Source organism: Cryptotermes secundus, unplaced genomic scaffold (assembly GCF_002891405.2).
Source record: "Cryptotermes secundus unplaced genomic scaffold, Csec_1.0 scaffold1558, whole genome shotgun sequence".
NCBI classification, from domain to species: Eukaryota; Metazoa; Arthropoda; class Insecta; order Blattodea; family Kalotermitidae; genus Cryptotermes; species Cryptotermes secundus.
The window spans coordinates 61,405-83,439 of record NW_019737427.1 but is presented as its reverse complement, the minus strand read 5'-3'; the positions used below and the strand labels follow the sequence as shown (position 1 = coordinate 83,439).

General features: G+C 38.9%; 1 long non-coding RNA gene and 1 other non-coding gene across 5 annotated transcripts in view; one reads left to right on the top strand and one right to left on the bottom strand.

Moving 5' to 3' along the window:
* Positions 1-12,766, bottom strand: part of LOC111870441 — a 23,853-nt gene extending 11,087 nt beyond the window's left edge. The window contains exons 1-3 of one of the 4 annotated variants that reach the window (XR_004513667.1): positions 12,582-12,766; positions 11,776-12,180; positions 254-493 (exon numbers count right to left, since the gene is read on the bottom strand). This is a non-coding gene — a long non-coding RNA (uncharacterized LOC111870441). Of the gene's footprint in view, positions 1-253; positions 494-11,775; positions 12,548-12,581 lie in introns of those variants that run through there. The other 3 variants (XR_004513669.1, XR_004513668.1, XR_002843849.2) reach the window with 3 other exon arrangements.
* On the top strand, positions 12,725-12,797 carry Trnar-ccu. The gene has a single exon. It is a non-coding gene; the product is annotated as a tRNA-Arg (tRNA).
* Positions 12,798-22,035: the final 9,238 nt, after the last annotated feature.

Below are 22,035 nucleotides of genomic sequence, written 5' to 3'. Positions count from 1 at the left end.
AACTGCCTTCTAAAAGAAGTTATTGAAGGAAAGATAGATGGGCGGATAGAAGTGACAAGAAGACGAGGAAGAAGATGTAAGATGATGCTGGATGACCTTGGGGACAGAAGAGGATACTGTCATTTGAAGGAGAAAGCTCTAGATCGCATTATGTGGAGGAACTGTTTTGGAAGAGACTGTGGACCTGTCGGCTTGACAGATTACTGATGATGATGACGATCATGCTTCACGAATAAATTTTGGATGCACTTACCGAACAGCTTCAAGGCCTTGACGTTGCTGGGAGCTGTGTCACAGATTGTGGCAACAGCCTTCAGTCCAGCATTTTGACAGGCGCCAATAACCTCATTCAATTATTGCACAACCATTTATGCCTTGGTCCATCCACTTCCTACGTAAGCCACGGATCAAGGAAACTAAAGCATGATTTCCAATGTGTGTCCTGTCCTGACTTCCACAATCCTCAAAACCCTCGACGAAGTTGAACTTCTGACTGAAATGTAAGTTCTCTCTCACTGATATTTCATCAAACATGAGACAACATTATTGATCTCTACCAGATATTTTCTGCAGTGTGTGCTGAAGTGCATCATGGAACACATTAGCACTGGTGGCTGTTCTAAATGGAACAGTATTCGGGACAGATCGCAAGGATCATCTGGAGAGGGGGAGTAGTGTGCAGAGGATATAGGATTTGGGGCTACGTTTAAGGAGAGAGAGAGAGCCAACACCTTGTTTTCAAAATTGCACCCCCTGCTCTTAGGCTGTCTACGGTTCCTAAGTTTCCTGCTAGAAATTTGGCTGTCTCTAAACTGAAGGCTGATGACTGATCTTCCATCAGTGGATCACACAGCTTTTACAATTTCTTTCCTTCGATATTTCTGTTTGAGTTTAGAAAGTGCCCTCTCCTTATTCCGAATAAGTTCATATAATTTCCCTTTTCTTTGTGCCAATTCTGAAAGCAAAGAAAATACCTTGCTCTAGGTGTTAAGGAGGAACTCTGACGATTGATATGCCCAAGTTTCCCATCAGATGCATTTACATTTCAGAGCTCAGGGGAAAGAAATGTTTCTTTCATTGCAAAGGTGTTGCCTTCTGTTGGTGATGGCTGCAGGACAGACAGTTGAAAGGAAGTGGAAAGACTGTCTGCATGGATAGGAATATGTGTAACAGCAGAGGGCACTAATGTCTTGCTGTTAGGTTCTAGTAGTAGATATGACATGAATATAGTCTTTGGGAGCTACAACTGAGGACAGAGGATTGAAGGAAGGGGGATGCAATGAAGGAACAAGAGGTTCTGGGACTGACTATGAAGTAGAATCTGAACCACACAACATAAATATGATTTGGATGAAATGTCATTATAACAAGAATTTCTGGCTTGATATATATGTCTAATTTCATTTGGTGTAGTAGATACAACATTCACATACACAAATAATATGTTTAACATGGAGATGTAACTTCAAGAGTAAACGTCAACTGCATTTCACACCACCAAATCAAAATCCATACTTACCAACTACCACATAATATACCACCATAGCTGCTGTTAACGATGCACAATTTATCCACCAATGTAACGTGAAATAAAATTGGTTTGTTTGCGGCTGTGATTGGTTTAGACAAATGTGATATGATTGGTAAAAATGAGCGACCGGTGTTGCATCTGACTCTAGACAGGAGTAGTTGTATGTGCAGTTAATGAGTGCGCACGTTCACATTTCTGATATACCAGTTGCCTCAACCTCTGCAGTTGGCTAGAGGTTGGAGAATGAATCAGGGAAAAGGAAAGTAGCATATTCTTCATAACAATCGCTGCAAGAACGTTTTTTTTTATTTTGAAAAAATAAATTTATATACAAGGCATAGGCAATATTCACCCGGCTCTCTGTAGCACAGTCTTATAAACATCTTATTCTAACACAGATGTTGCCCTGCGGTTTTTTAATATATCTCTCATCTTTATTATTAATACTACTAATATTCTGTACATTTACTTATTTTTCTTTAAATAAATATAGGAACTCTGTTTATGAAGTAACAGACTCCTTGCACAAATCTTTTTCCTCAGACAAAACGTCCACCATGTTACCCTTTGGTCCTCGTATAGTTTACAATCCCAGAAGATATGTTCCTTCCTTTGCAGCCTGTCACCATATTCACATTCTGCCCTGAATAGAATGTCAGATCTACTTAAGCATGATTTAAGACTGGAGTGGCCCTCTGTCATAAAGTTTATTGACACGAGGGCATGATGGCCAATTTTTATCTCTTGGAACCAAGGACACAAGCCATTCCTGTACTTTTCAAAATAGCTTTCTCCTCTGTCCTGTTTGATGTTGTGAGAACATACAATCCTGTATGCATTAGCAATATCTAGAGTCCATACAGTAGAGTCACTTGAGGTGAGGACACTCAAATCATTCAAATTATGTATGGAAAATGTCGCTGGCCTCTCATATACACTAATGACATGACTGGGTCCGACGGGAAATGTCTAGGCCTTTTTTGTATATATATATTTATTTTTCATAACAATAGTAACAAGGAGGACATGACTCGTTACATGTTTGACCAGAACCAATTATAGTACAAGTCGGTACAAGGAACATATACAATTTTTACTGTTAACACAACAATACTTTTACTATTTATTTATATAGCATGCACTACAGGCTTCAACCTCAAATTGTCATCTTCAGGTGCTGCAAGTTTCTCACACAGTATTACTGACCTGCAATGTTAACATTCCCATTTTTATAAATGGTTTGTACAAATTGGTTCCTGTTGAATTCACAAACTAGACAAGACTTAGACTAGACTTTGGTTAAAATTAACAATAAGATACATTCATTCATTCATTCATTCATTCATTCATTCATCAGTAATCTGTCAAGACGACAGGTCCACAGTCTCTTCCAAAATAGTTCCTCCACTTGATGCGATCTAGAGCTTTCTCCTTCAAATTAAAATATCCTCTTCTGTCCCCAAGGTCATCCAACATCTTCTTACGTCTTCTTCCTCGTCTTCTGGTCACTTCTATCTGCCCCTCTATCTTTCCTTCAATAACTTCTTTTAGAAGGCAGTTACCATGTAAGATATGACCAATCCAATTAGCCTTCTGTTTTCTTATTGCATGTAGGATATTCTTCTGCTCACTGACTCTAAATAACACTTCTTCATTTCTCACATATTCAGTCCAAATGATCTTCTCCATCCTTCTCCAACACCACATTTCGAAGCTTTCCAGGTGTTTCTGATCTGCTGCCCTAAGTGTCCAAGTTTCAGCCCCATACAAAGCAATGCTCCAAATGTAGCATTTCACTAGTTTGTTTCTCAAATTTAAGTCCAATTTGCTTAAAAATCAGAATAAAAACCGTACATCTGATAAAGTCTTATATATAAAAATAGGTTAAACCCAATTTAATAATCAGGTGATACTAAATCCACAAGTTGATATTTAAAAATGATCTTTCAAAATCTTGTAAGCTGTGAGTAGCTTTGTGTTGGTTACTGCAGTAGATCACGCATAGGCTTCTTCAAAATTTGTTTTACTGTCTGCTGCATTTGCTTGCCGTGTTAGTATCGTAATGTTACCGTTTTCCTCTTCTTTCATGTTGTTGGAAGCCAATGGTTAATGTATGCTGTTTACATTATGTGGTTCATTGTGCTGAGTGGTTCATACTATGAACATGACAACATGAAAGACATTTTAGGTTCATAATATTTAGTTGGTGGGGTACTTTGGTGATGTATGGCAGGTGCCTGGTGAAATGAAATTCTGGATTCATATTATTGTAGCAGGCTGACATGTAAAAGATTGTGAAATTTAAGTTTTGATATTTCTGTTATAATACAGGGTTAGCCTAAAAGAAATAGACACTTCAAAAGTTTTATAGAAAGAAGAGTTTTAATAGCATGGCCGAGATACTTACATGGTTTGAAAAGTACGCCCTGAAGTTTACATGGGTAAGTTACAAGTGTTCTATGTATGACCCTTTTGTAACAGGACAAATATCAATGCGATAGTCTAGTTCTTCCCAAACGCTTCTCAGCAAGGAAAGAGAATGGTCCATACACCTTTTTACAGGATACAGCACAAAAAACGTTCACTTTAGGTGAATCCATCACATGCTATACTACAGCTCTCGGGTTTTCAGTTCCTCATACATGAATGTCGTGTTTGTTCACAGTACCCCTAATGTGGAATGTTGATTCATCACCGAAAACTAGCCCGTTAAAGAAATCCTTACTTACTTCCTTCATTCCAGTGCTGCATGTCCATCTGGTTAGAGGCATACATTAGGGGTGCTCATGTGATTCTGATGTCGCAAAGACAAACGAAAAGTGGGGGTCGAAATTTTAATTTATAAAGCATTTAAACTGTTTCTTTTAGGCTAACCCTGTACATTGAAGTAACTGAAAAACAACATTTCATGTAGCTTTCAAGTGTAAGGTATGAACAAAAGTTATGCGGTTGAACACAGATATCTGCAACACAAACATGCCTCTTTTTATTCAGATTTACCAAAATTTACCTGCTTTGAACACATATGAATATTATTCTTTCCTGTGTGTTATATAGCTCATAATGATTTACTTTTTTAGTAAGGGGATTTCAGACTGATTTACATGAACAATTTTTACTTCTTCATAGGGGCTACTGAGAAAGTTCCTCCTGACATGAATGAAGTGATGCTGGTTAAGGCCGCACCATAGTTAGTTAGTTATTTAGAGAGAGTGGGTTTCCTCATGCACCGTGGCCAGTTTGATCTATTGTGCTTCCCTCTATGATATTCTACCAGTCTCTATACCCTACTGATAAATGGTGCGTACCATCAGTCCCGCCGAGCAAGCGAGTTCGGCCACTTGCTTAGCGGTATCTATAATGCTTCCCCCATCTATCAGAGGCCTTAGAGACTACTGTTGAGCAGGAAACGTCCTGGAATTTGGCTCAGTGATCCCCTTTGGGGATATGAGGTTCTTTTACGTGCTGTAAATTTACGACACGGGGGACACAGCTTAAAGTCCCTCCCGGAGGACTTGTTCCCTGAATTTTTCCGCCCTTAAAAATTCGACGACCTCCACCGGGTATTTGAACCCGCGTACCACGAGTCATGAGGTGGGAACGTTACCTCTAGACTACGGAGGCCGCTTAGGCCGCACCATAGCTCAAGCGGTTAGTTGCTGGCTTCCCACCGCGGCGGCCTGGGTTCGATCTCGGGTCTGGTCAAGTGGGATTTGTGGCGGACAAAGTGGCGCTGGGGCAGGTTTCCTCCGAGTACTTCAGTTTCCCCTGCCAATCTTCATTCCACCAATTGCTCCACAATCACCCTCACCTATCATCTGGTGCTGGTACAATAGGCCAGAAGTGGCCACAGTACAAGGGACTTAGTCCCACCCCACTAGCAACAGACACTGGTTAAATCAGTTAACATGACTCATTTTCATAAATGAAATTCACTGGCAGTACAATGGACCAGGACTGCACAATTATTATTATTAGATTTAAGTATCCCGTTGCATTGATTAATTAGCTACTTTTTTCCAGTGTTATTAATACAAACTTTGTGTCCCCACTCCTTGTCGTCTTTGTGAAACTTTCTCGATATATTAATGCTCACACTTCTTTGTTTCCTTATTATACATAGATAAGTCAATACGTAAGTTACAAATGGATATAGAACTTGAATAAGTAAGAGTACTGATTTGAAAAATGCTTTTATTTCTCAACATAATCTCACTGTACACTGAGGCACTTGTTCCATCATTTCACAAGCCCCTGAAAACCAGCAGCATAAAATTCTTTGGACTGATGTTGGAACCAGGCGTGTTCACACGGCATGGCCCACCTCATAATGCATGACAGGCTGCATGCTTCTGTGGAATGGCCTTATGAAGGTTCCTGAGGATGTTACAGTAGGAGTTGGCATTTACGGTTTGTCCTTGAGACTGGAATGTGGTGAGCAGTATTCCTTCGTGATCCCAGGAGACTGTGAGCATCACTTTCCTGGAGGATTGTGTCACTTTAAACTTTTTTTTGGCAGGTGATGCAGGATGTTTCCACTGCACTGATGCACGCTTTGTCTCGGGCTGGTAATGGTGAACCCAAGACTCATCAACTGTAACAATTTGGGCTAGCATATTGTGTCCTTCATTGTGGTAGTGACTGAGATGTTGTAATGCCAGACCCATTCTTTGCATTTTGTGTTGTGGGGTCAGCATGCGCGGCACTCATCGTGCACAGACTTTGTGAAAACCTAACCTGTCATTCATTATGAGGTAGGCCATGCCGTGTGAACACCCCCAGTTCCAACAGCAGCTCAAAGAATTTTATTCTGTTGGTTTTCAAGGGCTTGTGAAACGATGGGACAGGTGCCTCAATGTACAGGGAGATTATGTTGAGAAATAAAAGCATTTTTCAAATCTGTACTTTTATTTATTAAGTTCTATATCCATTTGTAACTTACTTATTGACTTACCCTCATATAATGCTACAAATTCTGGCCTAATGGGCCATCATTAGGTGCATAAGGTGTCAGAGCCTTTTCTTTTAACAGTGAAAACGTTATTATGCGAGGGTGCAATTGGACGAAGCTGTAAGTGACATTGAGTTAACACTTGTGCAACCTCTTATGTAACTGCTGATAACTCAAGACCTATGGCATCTCTTATATTAAAAATTATATGTAAATGAAAGAACAAAGACTGATCTACCCCAAAACAATGTTTATTTTATTCCCAGAATAAAACTGTACATTGTTTAAACAATTACAGAAAACATGTAATAATTTTCCTAATTTTATGGATTTCCAACCGCCTGCCATGGTTAAACCATAAGAGATGGATCTGGACATACTGTGAGCGAAATACTTTAATAAATGTTTTTGATGGAATGAGGACTGCCAAGTGAAACCGAGGTACTGAGAAAACCTGACCCAGTACCACTTTGTCCATTACAAACCCCACATGACCTGGTGACTAACTGCCTGAGCTGTGGCATGGCTTTAAAATAAAGTAAGATGCACTTACAAAAGAAATGTGGACCATGAATTGTCTGCTACTGCCAAGGGTCTATATGAGAAGAATGCTGTGCCAGGTGTGGGAACCAGTCTAATGACTTATGGATGTGGCAATGTTTACTAATCACACACTTTTTTTTTTCCATTGGCGCTACAGCCCTCATTTGGGCCTAGGCCTACCTCCATGAAACTCTCCGTTTCACTTTGGTTTACTAGATCTTACACATACGGTAGGACTCCTTGGGCGAGTGATCAGCTCGTCGCAAGGCCTCTACCTGTAGACAAACACAGAAAAACGCACACAAACATCCATGCCCTGAGTGGGATTCGAACCCACGATCCCGGCTTCCGAGCGAGCGAAGACAGTGCATGCCTTAGACTGCTCGGCTACCATGACCGGCAATCACACTCTATTACTGTCCCTAATTTCATGTAAACTTCTGTGTAATATTTTGTTCCATACAATGGCTTGAAAATATCCTCCTATCTGACTTTAGCTTTAACAGTGTTTAGCAGAATTTTCATGTTACACCCACAAAATTGATCTAATATACAACACAACTTCTGATGCTGGGCACATATTTAGAAAAATAATTCTAAAAGATTCAATAATATATCCTATGATATGAAACAATAAGGGTCATAACGTGTGTAGTATGGTAGGTGGGTCTGTTCTTTCAGAGAAACTTACTATCTCAATTATTATTATTGTTATTATTCAACCCGGAATAGTGGAGCCAGAAGAGATGGCTGTTATACTATATAAACAAGTGACATGTTTTGTATTATAGCATTAAATCTAAGTACTTGGTATTTTCATAAGTCTACTAGTCTTTCGGATGCCCTTTCACTCTGTGAAAAATCTGCCATGATTTACTCAAGAATAAGAGGAAATTATAACAAGTATGACAAATATACCTATACTTACACACTGAAAAAGGATAAAATGAAAAGTGGTTTGTCTTGGTAATAAGAGATATAATACGCTTGTTACGAAAATGTTCAAGAAGGCTCAGGCCTGGATGGATTCTGTAGAAAAACAACCTAGCCAAAAGAAAATGGATATGAGATCTGACACTTGGAATGTTAGAAGTATGTATAGGGCAGGTTCGCTCAAGGCAGTGACGGTAGAAGTCTCAAAATATAAGTTAGGTTTAGTGGGAGTACAGGTCAGATGGGACAGAGGTGGCACTGAAAGAGCAGGCGAATACACATTTTTCTATGGAAAGGGGAATGAAAATCATGAATTAGGTACAGGTTTTTTTGTACATAAGAGAATCGTATCATCAGTTATGAGGGCAGAGTTCATTACTGATAGTATATCATATATAATACTAAAAGGTCGCTGGTGTGATATCATCATTATGAATGTTCACACCCCAACAGAAGATAAAATTGATGACATAAAAGGACAGGTTCTATGAAGAACTAGAACAAGTATTTCATAAATTCCCAAAGTACCATATGAAAATTTTGTTAGGAGATTTAAATGCCAAAGTAGGAAGGGAAGACATTTTCAAACCAACGACTGGGAGTGAGTTTGCACAAAATTGGTAATGATAATGGAGTTAGAGTAGTAAACTTTGCCATATTGAAAAATCTTACTGTCAAAAGTACAATGTTCCCACATCGTAACGTCCATACATTTACTTGGACATCTCCTGATGGGAAGACACAAAATCAAATCGACCATATTTTCATAGACAGGAGCTGGCACTCAAGTATACTTGATGTCCGATCATTCAGGGCAGCAGATTGTGATACTGACCACTACTTGGTGGTGGGAAAGGTTAGGGAAACACTGACAGTGAGTAAATGAATGATGCCCAGAGTTCATATGGGGAAAATCTGAACAACACAAAACGTGAAATCGACAGGAATTTCAGGAATAAAAAGAGGGAATATCTGAAAGACAAAACTGATGAGCTTGAAACAAACAGTAAGAAAAGGACATTAGAGACCTATATAGAGGAATAAATGGCTTCTCTCAGTTATTGAACGCAAATAGGGTCAGTGATGTTAGGCAGACCGAAATACATACTGCTGAGCTATTAGTACCTTTTGAGGTTGAAAGTGCTATTACAAAATTGAAAAGATATAAATCGCCAGGTAGTGATCAAATTTCGGCAGAACTTATTCAAACATGAGGTGAAAAATTACGTTCTAAGATCCATAAGCTAATTACTTATATTCGGCATAAGGAAAAATTGCCTGATCAGTGGAAAGAGTATATTACTGTACCAGTTCACAAGAAGGGTGATAAAATTGACTGTAGTAATTATCGGGGGATATCACTGCTATCAACTTCATACAAAATTTTATCCAATATTCTTCCCTCAAGGTTAAGTCCATACATAGATGAAATTATTGGGGATCATAAGTATGGGTTTGATGAACAGATCAACTACTGATCAGATCTTTTGCATTAGTGTGATATTGGAGAAAAAACAGGAGTACAATGTGACAGTACATAAGCTACCTGTATTACTAGACTTCAAGAAATCCTATGATTCAGTTAGGAGGGTAGTATTGTACAATATTCTCATAAGAGTTTGGGGGTACCCATGAAACTAGTTAGACTGATTAAAACGTGTTTAACGAAATGTAAGGTAAAGTCCGTACAGGTAAACATTTGTCTGATAACTTTTGTATCCAGAATGGTCTAAAACAAGGAGATGCTTTATCGCCACTCCTTTTCAACATTGCTTTAGAATATGCCATTAGGAAGGTCCAGGAAAACCAGGTGGGACTGAAATTAAATGGGACACATCAGCTGTTGGTCTATGCTGATGATGTAAATCTACTGGATGATAATATAGATATCATAATGAGAAACACACGAACTTTAACTAACGCTAGTAAGGAGGTTGGTCTAGAAGTACACAGAGAAAACTAAGTATATGTTGCTGTCTCATCATCAAAATACAGGGCAGAATCATGACATGAAGACAGCTAACAGATGGTTTGAAAATGTGGTACAGTTCAGTATTTGGGAATGGCTATAACAAACCAAAACTTGATTCAGGAGGAAATTAAGAGATTGAATTCAGGTAATGCCTGCTACCATTCAGTCCAGAACATTTTGTCTTCTTGTCTGCTGTCCAAAAACATAAAAATTAGAATATACAAAACTATAATTTTGCCTGTGGTTCTGTATGGGTGTGAAACTTGGTCTCTGAGAACAGGGTGTTGAAGAGAATATTTGGACTGAAGAGAGACGAAGTGACAGGAGTTTGAAGAAAACTGCATAATGAGGAGCTTCATAGCTTGTAGAATGATCAAGTCAAGGAGGACAATATAGGCAAGGCATGTAGCATGAATGGGGGAAAAATAGGAATGCATATAGGATACTGGTGGGAAAGCCAGATGGAAAGAGGCCACTGGGAAGACCAAGGCATAGGTGGATGGACAATTTTAAAATGGATCTTAGAGAGATAGGATGGGACAGTGTGGATCGGATTGATCTGGCTCAGGATAGGTACCAGTGGAGGGCTCTTGTGAACATGGTAATGAACCTTCAGGTTCCAGAAATTCCTGGGAAGTTCTTGATTAACTGCACAACTGGCAGCTTCTGAAGGAGGGCTCAGCTCCATGGGTGGGTGAGTGAATAAGAGATATTACTTCTGACTTGACTCTGCATCAAATGGAGGTATGTGGTAAACTTCACTCTTGGGGGGAAAAGCCCCATACCCACTACGTATGAGGCTTGGTGGAATTTGGTGAAGAAAAATTTCCATCACACCTGATGTCAAATGAACTCAACTAGCCATTATACTAAAATGCCATGGCTCACAGGATAGGTACCAGTGGAAGGCTCTTGTGAACATGGTAATGAACCTTCAGGTTCCATAAAATGCTGGGAAGTTCTTGATTAACTGCACAAATGGCAGCTTATGAAGGAGGGCTCAACGCCATGAGTGGGTGAATGAATAAGAGATATCACTTCTGACTTGACTCTGCATCAGATGGAGGTACGTGGTAAACTTCACTCCTGGGGGAAAAGCCCCATACCCACTACGTATGAGGCTTGGTGGAATTTGGTGAAGAAAAATTTCCATCACACCTGACATCAAATGAACTCGACTAGCCATTATACTAAAATGCCATGGCTCACAGGTAACATCCACTAATATGAAATGCAGCACATTTTTAAAACAAATTTACTGGCACTCTCATTCTTGGCTATGGCCTAATGGTTAAGAACATCCATCGCAGCACCAGATATGTGACAAATCTGCCAATACAAAACAATTCTTTGCCAGTAGCCACATCTTCTATAACACACTGTAAAACTATGTACCTAAAGTAAATTGGGTGTTGCTGTCAACCAATCACTGATTAACTCTGAATCCAGTATATATACAGGTTATTTTTTTTTTGGCAAATTACATGCAAGAAACAAACATTTATAGTAATTACACACAAGAGATCACTGTGTCATTAAAACCTATATTTTCTCACCTTAAAAACGATTGGGATACTGATGAAATGTTAATTAAATTCAGTTGACAGGGTCTAAGATGTATGTGTATGTGTGAATCTACTGAAATTTTCTTGCACATTTTGCTCTACTGAAACTTATAAAATCTTGGGGCTTTTATTTGTATACATTCATTGACCCCAATGCTATAGTATAAATCTAGAAGTCTACCACTCCATAACATTTGTTAGAATTATCATAATAAAACTTAACCTTACTTTCAAGACAATGTAGTTTCCCAAATACAGAAATCATGAAAATACTGGCTACCTTTTTTGTTCTGAGTTGTAAATGCCTTTGGCCTCACTAGGTCATTTATAATATGTACAAGTATACTGGTTGCTGTACACTGGGATCTTATCTGCTGACACCGTATTCTAGTCATGCTAGTCGTGCGGTTTCTTGGTTCAAACCGTTCAAACTGACTTAACCAATTTTTATTTTCTTCTACTTAAAGAAAGAATCTGGAAATCTGGAAGACACTGACCAGCACTGACCGTGGCGTAACTGAGCCTTGAACGCCTTGAGGTACCTGTGGTACTAGACGGGCCTTGCAAAAATCATGAAAAACATCAGGATGGCTGACTTTCCTGTCGCGGTTCAAACAAAACACTTCCAAGAAATGTCTTGGGCAGTTTGGAACGTTCACTAGACCAGTGTATTCGATATGGAGTGCTATAAACCAAAAGACAGTGAACTACATTTTTCCTTACGCACAAACCTTTAATCTTATCTATCCTTATCAAACATAACCAGTCATAAAAACATTGTTACAAGTTCACACGGCATGCAAAAATAACACTTTAACACAAGGCCACAAATCTGAAATCCATATTCGGCTTCAGATAAATCACTTTTGAAACTCCGTCACGGACCCAAACAGCCCATGTCACTTTGAACAGGAAAATGAATTTTTGAAAGTTTTTCTTATTACTACGGATTGAAAAATTACAGCTTTAATGAAAATCGTCTGAAGAGTATTTCCTTCACTTGGGAAAACACTGTTTTCTTTTTATTGATTACATTGGAAGTAACAATTAGTCTACAAAATGAAAAATGTGAAGCATTCAACTAACCTTTACTTACTGCTGTAATATTCTTTTACGACTCAAATTTGTTGAAAGGCAATTATTATGTGAATTCATTACGACACAACCCAACCCTGACAGATTACAAGGAAGACCGCAAATGCAGTCTTACATGACCTACGGACTATTCAGCCCCCGTGGCCTAATGGATAAGGCATCGGTCTCCTAAACCGGGGATTGCGGGTTCGAGTCCCGCCGGGGGTAGAGGATAATTTTTTGTTTCAAAATTTTTAATAAAATAGTTCGTTTACAAACTTACTTTTGACTGGTTTTAATATCATGCCATGATTACTACGAAAAATATTAAATTCATGGATAAATCCAAAACTTAACCAGCTGTGTCAGTAGGAAAGTTATTGTAGATGGAAGAAATACCCAGTGTCAAGGGTTCTTGGGATCCATCTACTTGTCTCTTGTAATAATCAATTTGTACTGGCAAAGGCAAATCTCATCACTACATGCTGCATTCTCAGTGCTCTAATATTCCTGACATTTTCCTTTATTTTGTAAAGAGCTGCATTTTGTTGGGTGGTGTGACCTAGACCAGTGGTTGTCAACCATCTTTTCGCTCATGGCCCACTTCCGAGTTTCATTTACTTCTGTGGCCCCAACCCTTCATATTGTTTAATTATAATAAATGTAAGATTTATAGTAAATATGTGCTTTATCAACTACACTTTTATTTATAACATGTATTATTTGTTTATAATGTAAGGAATATTAATTAATTTTTAAAGTTGATGACTGCCCTATTTCTAAATATTTTAAATATGTGGAAAATTTGTGAAGTCAATATTCATAAAAATTACTTTAAAAGCCATTCTACTTAAAATAAATACAACACTGTTGTAATCAATTCACAAAATTTTTCTGTCGTAGAGGGCGGGTATTCAGATTTTGTTAAAAGCTAATAATTTGTTTGTAATGAAAGCTCAAGTTTTATGAAACATAATGCTTACTTTTCGAAAAATAGTAGCTGGAGTTTGCAACTTACTTCCACAGCAGGGAACTGTCACATTAACTTGCACAGAAAAATGTCTTCCAAACACTCTGAATGCTTAACTGAAGAACACCTGAAATTTATTGAAATGGTGGTGGGAGATATTTATGAAAATAAAAGATCAATTTTCCAGTTCACCATTTTGTTAGGACTTTGCCCCCTCCCACGAGGCGAGTACATGGAATTCCCAGATCTAAGGCTGTGGTTTAAGTACAACAGATTCTGTACACAAAAACAAGTATACTGAGTTATTATGTTATTACGTATATGTACTGACCATTTTACATTTTATTTCTTTTTATATTATTAATAATTTTATTCTAGAAGTGAAATTTTAGTGTCCCACTTAATGGTTTCCGTGCCCCCCCCCCCCAATTTTTCCGACTTTTGCCTGTTGCATCTCCAATATATGGCACAATCCCTTGGACAGGACCCCTGTTGAGAACCACTGACCTTGACAATGAGGCGGCAGCAGACTTTGATTCTAAGTATTTGAGGTTCGAGTTGTATGATGGTCTTGTCAAGCTTACGTTTTATATATTGGTATGTAAGACTTTAATTTTCTTCTGACATATTATACGTGCCATAAATCCGAAATCCAAAAAGGAGTGGTTCTAGTGAAATATGCCAGCAACCTCCATACTTTGGCCAGGTCATGAAATTACCAACCTGAGTTGACTGATTCGTCCATTTTTTTACCCCATATAACCCTCACCTGGTGCAAGCACACCTTATGGGATAGAAGAATCGCAAGCCAGAAAATATGCTGTCCTGCACTCTAGAACTGAAACAGTTAAAATTTTGTTGTTAGTTAGTAACAGGGATTACTCACTCACTTACTCAACCTCCACCTCGTTTAATTTCTTGCGACTGAACCTCTCCATATGAACCCTGTGCATTGTTTGTTTACTCATCACTAGTCTCTCCCTAAATTTTGCCACCACCACATAGTGGTCAGTATCACAAGCTGCTGCCCTGAATGATTGGACATCAAGTATACTTGAATGTAATCTCATATCTATCAAAATATGGTCAATCTGATTGTGTGTCTTTCCATCAGGACATGCCCAAGTACATTTATGAATGTTAAGATGTGGGAACATTGTACATTTGATGGAAGGTTTTTTGATGTGGCAAAGTTTACTACTCTAACTCCTTTAACATTACTAATTTTGTGTAAACTCTCATTATCAATTTTTTGTTTGAAAATGTCTTCCTTACCTACTTTGGCATTGAAATCTTCTAAGAAAATTTTCACGTGGTATTTTGGGAATTTATCAAATACGTATTCTAGTTCTTCATAGAACCTGTCCTTCATACATGTAATCAGTTTTATCTTCTGTTGGGGCATGAACATTCAGAACGATAATATCACACCATCGACCTTTCAGTATTATGTATGACATCCTATCACTAACAAACTCTGCGTTCTTAACTGCTGATATGATTCTCTTATGTACGAAAAAACCTGTACCTAATTCATGATTTTCATTCCCCTTTCCACAGAAAAATGTGTATTCACCTGTTGGTTCGGTGTCACCTCCATCCCATCTGACCTCCTGTACTCCCACTAAATATAACTTATATTTTGATATTTCTTCTGCCACTGCCCTGAACAAACCTGCCCTATACATTCATCTAACATTTCAAGTACCAAATGTCATATCCATTTACTTTAGCTTAGGTCGTTTATCTAAGGAATCCGTCTTGGTGATCCTTTGTAACAAACTCATTTTTTATGGTGAGGAGTTGTTAGCCGCACACCCAACCCCAAGGTGGAGGACCACCCCTTGTTGGATGTCCGTCACTGCTTATTTAATGTATTTTCAGCTACCCTCCATATCTGGAGGCCATCTCCTCCATCCACAACCTGAGGATTCACCGTGCTGTGGTGACCAGGGATCCACCTAACATGGGTCAGCAGAAGATATGTTATGGAAATCCAACAAACTATAAAAACCAACACTCATATGATTAAACTTATTTTTAACTAATTTTCAGATGTATACAGTAGAAACCCTGTCATTAAAGCATCTCTTTCAATATCAAGACAACTGATACATATCACAGTGGGATCCTCCTTGGTTTATGTCAACTGTACAAACATGCAGTAGTCAGGAGACAGCGTAAATATTTAATGTATTGATTCGCCTGCGGCTGACCTTATGACTAAAACACGTGGAAAATACATTTATATGAAAATACACTGAGTATTTTTTGTGTGATAAAAAATACTTCCTGATATACATAACAAACAGAATGCAAAATTACCATGAAAAGTACTAATGTGCTCCTGCCCTCACATCATGTGTCAAAAGCTTCGAAAATGCATCAATGACTAACATGCTCTGCTTTTTCAAACAGAACCCTGGTTGCCTGATCCACACATGAGTTATCCTTTATCTTACAAGCTTACTTATCTTCATCAATTTTCTTGGCATCTTAATATTATTCCACTAGGATATGTACCTATTCAGTCTGCAAAACTGGAGCAACTTTCTTCCATCTGCTAAATCACAGCAATTATGACACTTTCATTACATGCTGACTATTATTTTCATAGGATTTTTCCTTTCAGAGGTGATGTACAAAGAACACTGCTATTTCATTAGCATTGCTGATCTACCCCAATATATAAATATGTTTTTCTTAGACTTAGATAACATACAATGTAAATGAAACTGAAAGTGTAAATTGTGATTTATTCCACTTTGATTATTCTCCTTCCATTGCTGCTTACTGTCCTCATAAAAAAACTGTGTGGCTTTAGTCCGCAAGTGAACTATATGGACCTAGCCACTGCTGCTTGTCTGCGAAGTTAGTGCCAACTTTAGTGGATATAGGGGTGTCGCATGGTCAGCACAACAAATCCCCACGGCCGTTAATTTCGGTTTTCTAGAGGGAGCCGCTACCTTTTCATTTGAGTAGCTCTTCAAATATCGTCAAGAGGCTAAGTGGACCGTGTTGCAGACCCACTACTTCTCAGAAAATCTGGTAGCACCAGGAATCAAATCTGGGACCTCTGGATCTGTAGCCAGGAACTCTGACCAATAACCACAGAGGCGGTCGCTTACTGTCCTTATAAATGCTTTATTTCTTTGATGCCACAAAGTGATTAGTTACTCCGGCATATTTCATAATGATTAAATTAAAACTGTCATCATGTAACAACTTTCTTATATGTGCACAACTGAATTATGGATTTTAAATGAAACGCTTAAAATTAGCAGTAATATTGTAGACCATACCTTATATCAGTTCTTGACACAAATGATAACAAAGCAACAATGCACATTCACTCACTATGGAAAACCTGGTGAATGTGGCATATCTTGAAACACACATCAATACAAGTTATCAAGTCAGCCAAGGATGGCACTAACATAATAAAGCCAGTCTTAGCTGAGTTTCTGCAAAGATATTGGAAATATAGAATGCCATCTTAGGGATACTGATCTTTACGAAGTGTACTTTGTGCCTTCAGAAGTAACTTTGCACTGTGTAGGATCTGAGGTTCTCACAGCAGTGCTTATGAACAATTCTATCTTCTGGGATATAGCATCATGTAGGATCTGAGGTTCTCACAGCAGTGCTTATGACCAGTTCTATCTTCTTAGATATAGCGCCATGTAGGATCTGAGGTTCTCATGGCGGTGCTTATGAACAATTCTATCTTCTGGGAAATAGCGCTGTGTAAGATCTGAGGTTCTCACAGTGGTGCTTATGAATAATTCTATCTTCTGGGATATAGCGCCATGTCAACTGAAGTTTCAGAAGAATATTTCACTTCCATCTTCCTCTAACACTGTTCACTTTCAACTTTGCACTAGATTTGAAAAAGATTCTGTCAGTCTTACAGTAAATATAAGAACCAGATCAACCTGGTTCTTATTTCTGCTGATAGATGGAGTATTTTTAAGTTCCTATGATAACTTTCACTGCCACTAGAAGTGGTTTAGATGCACTTCTAAGCAAACATTAAAAGTTTTGCAGGAAATTTTTATGGTGACAAAACTGTATGTGAACTTAAACTGGGCAAAAGCTCAGAAGGTAAACTATACTTATATTTCTTCCTTATTTCACCTTCAGATATGCTCTTATAATTCATGTAATTTACACACCCAAAAGTGGCAAAACTATTTCCTAACATAGGTATGTTTAAGGTTGGATTGGGGTTGCACTGTCAGGACTAGAAAACTGAGATTAACAGCCACAGGGATCCATTATGCTGACCATGTGACACCCTCTATCTGCAAAAGTTGGCACTAACTTCGCCAAGAAGCGGCAGCCACTCAGTAGATAGTTTGCTTGCAGACTACAGGGCATGGAGTTTGTTTGTTTTGGGGTTGCACTGCACCAATACATTTAATACCTTACAGGTAATTTTTGCAGCTGAGTAAAGTAAGTAAACCTATCCCTGTAACAGGCCATGAAGGCCCAGAGGGTTGTGAGATGTTGAGGGTCCCACATTATCAACTCAAAGTTTGCGGTAAAGTTGTCAGCCTTACGTGCCGGCCGCGCTTTACTCCTCAGGAAAATTATTTAATTAATGCCTGGTACTCATTTCTGTTAGAGGCTGAGTCGACCCCAGGGCCATAGTGCAGCTGGAAGGATTAATTCAATTGAAAAAATCCAGTGACCTCATCAGGACTTGAACCCACGACCTTCTGGCTTGTAGCATAGTGCCTCAACCAACTACGCTACCGCGTGCCCCTTTGCAGTTGAGTTCTTGTGTTAAAATAAGTATATACTTATTACTATTATGAATATATTGTCATCGCGCGCGCGCGCGCGCACACACACACGCACGCACACACACACACACGCACGCACACACGCACACACACACACACGCACGCACGCACGCACGCACACACACACACACAGGCATGTGAAAAATTTAGGATGTTCAGTAAGTGTGTGTGGGACAATGTAACAGCAGCAGTGGAAAGGATCTGACAGTTCCCACATGCAATCAAGGTGCAATGTAACCCCTTCCCATGGGAAATTTTGCACCACTATTTGGATATCCATAAAAAATCTGCACTTCTCTTTTATAAAAAGCAGTCACAGAATGCAATCTTACATGACTCTACAACCTGTGGACTGAATGTTGTTACATTATTCCAAAAGTAACTGCTGTTTAGAGAATGAAAAACAGAGCAGTCACCCCACATTATGGCAGTTAAAATGTGTAGCCACTATGTACAATTTTATAACTTAAATATAGAGAAGTGGGTAAACTGCATATGACTACAGTGGTAGCTGCAATGACAATTTAATGATTCTGACTGCAATAGTTAGTTTTCCAGATAATGTTGAATCATGTCTTAACATATTTTCTTCATATATGTATGTAAAACAATACATAGGTATATTAATTTCAATGCAGAATTTCACATTTCAGGGAACTTGTTTAATCTTTACTTTCTTGAAGTATCCAAATATGGAATTGCAAAAATCCAATGACATACATATGTCTGAGCAATTTGAGAAACGAGTTTGGAACGGTAATTTGTTTTATTAACAACCTACAGGCTGTAACTACAATTAATTGTAACACTGTTACTGATTTATGCAATTTACAATCACTACACACTGATCCCTTCAGTCTATCTGCAGCAGTCTTCATGGGTTTACAACACAGGAACTATAACAGTCTCCCTAAATCATACACTCCCAATATCACTGTACTATAGCACACATAAAGTCTTCAAATCACATGCTAAATCCTCACAGGCCGACCTCTTGTATTCTTCCATAGTCCTGGTTCCAATTCACTCTCAATTAATCTTCACAATTCATGCTCAATTCTCGTCCTCGTACTCTCAACTTGTGAACCCTCCTGGACTCTCCACTTTATCACTGTCACTTAAAAATTGAACTTGTTATATTTGTAACTGTCATTATATAGCCTCCGCACCAACCATGCAGAAAACAGCCTATACTGTTGTAGAGAAGTGTTTATTGCAATGTTGCATAGCAGCAGTCATGGCGCTGACTGCACAGAAAACACCATACTCCCACGGCCGCCTTGCATGTATTTGGTCACAAGGCGTTTAACGGTCAGTTAATTAGCAACACTATGTCCATCCACATAACAATATGGTAACACTGTACCTCCATTGCACTGCTTATAATCTTTCATGAAGCAATAAACTTTCTGATCTGAAGGCAACAAATCATTACATCATCACACAGCTATCCCCAAAATACTGTGACATGTCAAGCTGTTGTTGGGCAATGGGATATGGAACGAGTTTCCACGAAGACAGACTCTTGATAAACGGTCATTTGCCAAGTTATGCAACAGTAAGGAAAGCGGCATTTCTCTATGCCATGCTGAGCTGAAGCATGCTGGTTGCTATGCAGCGTTGAAGAGCAACGCCTCTGTAAACACAGCAATTATGCAACAGTGAAGTGAGGTGCGTTTTCTGCTGTCCAACTGAGAGTTTATAAGAGGGACTGGAATGCCTAAGGAGTCAGTCGAAATGTAGCAGCCGCCAAAGACAGTGTTAGTCAGTATTCAGAGTATTTGCAAGAAGACAGTCAGTCGCGGGAGGAAGAACTGATGAACGTGTGATTAGAAGAGTTTATGTGTGATAATCAGTGATAGTTTGTGGTAACTGAGAAGGCACTGGGTATTGGGAGTGCATAACTCAGTGACAACTGTATAGCTCCCAGGTTATACGTGAAGACTACTGAAGATAACATGAAGAAATTAGTGTGTAGGGTTAGTAAATTGTGCAAACCTGCAACAGTGCTATAATCAATTGTAGTTATGACTTGTACGTTGTTAATAAAGCAGATTAACAATCTGAATGGCATCTTCAGTAGAAAAAACACGTTACAATATAAACAATCTTCAAAGCCCTTGCACGCGGTCTGACACAAAGGACTGATCTGTAAGACAGCTGTGAGTTCAATGCCTATAAATGAGAGAAAGGAGAACTGATATTGTCTAAAGCTCTGACATATTTACAGAATATTATATATCATGCCTACAGTTCACTAAAGTTTTTCATGTTACAATTGTGGCCATTGTATGTACTTAATGCAGATCCCATACCAACATACCCATGCTCGTGTTTTGCATTTTAGCGACAGGACTTTCAGGATAAAGCGGGAAGATCCAACTAAAGAAAATGCATCACCATTGTCTGTTCCTTTACTGGCAGAGGAGAACTCAGATCAACAGATATAAGTTCACTGAACACTTTCTGCTGGCTCCTTGTCTGGCTTACTCTTCAACATTGGAGATGAATATATTGTGACATGTCAAACCGTTGCTGGGCAACGGGATGTGGAATGAGTTACCACGAAGACAGACTCTTGATAAATGGTTGCTTGCCAAGTTGCGCAACAGTGGAAATGAGGTTATGCAAAAGTACGGAAAGCTCTGTTTCTCTGTGCTGTGCCTAGCCGAGCCGAAGTGTGCTAGTTGCTATGCAGTGTTGCAGTAAACATCTCTCAGCAGCGCTGCCCAGCAATGCCTCTGTAAACACGGTGATTACACAATAATGAAGCAAGATGTATTCTCCACTGTCCAACTGAGGGTTTATAAGAGAGACTGGAATGCCTAAGGAGTCAGTTGAAATGTAGCAGCCACTGAAGAGTGTGAGAGTTAGTATTCGGAGTATTCGGCGGAGCAGAAGTCAGTCAGTCGTGGGAAGAAGAAGAACCAAACGCGTGGTTAGAAGATTTTATGTGTTATAATCAGTGATAGTTTGTGATAACTGAGAAGGCATTGAGAGTGTGTAATTCAGTGACGCTTATATAGCTCCCGTGTTATACTGTAAATACATGAAGACTACTGAAGATAGTGTGAAGAGATTAGTGTTTAGGGTTTGTAAAGTGTGTAATCCCGCAAGAGTGTTACAATCAATTGTAGTTATGACTTGTAGGTTGTTAATAAAACCAATTAACGATCCAAATGGCATCTTCAGTAGAGAAACATGTTACAATATACGATGGGGTACCCAAAAGAAGCTGAACTAATTTTTTTGTGGGCAGAGCTTCTGTAGTACCGCGTTTTGCTGCTATGAGCGCATAGAGCTAACATTCCTGAGTTGATAAGCCGACTACCGTTGCTTCAGAAGGTAAGGACTAGTTTCAGCAGAGTTTATAGTGACAACTGATCTGTGTGATCGTCATTTTTGCAATAGCTGATTTTCGTGAACAGCGTGCGGCGGTGAAATTCTGCTTTTTGCTCGGGAAAAGTGGAAAAGAAACTCTTGAAATGTTAAAAATGGCGTACAAGGACGATGCTATGGGGGGAAAACTCAAGTGTTTGAGTGGTATTCCCATTTCAAAAATGGTGAAATGTCAATTGATGACAAACCTCGTTCTGGTCGTCCTTCCACGGCCCGAACACACGAAAATGTTGAAAAAATTCGTGAAATCATCAAGGAAGATTGACGACGGACCATTGAAGAAATTGTG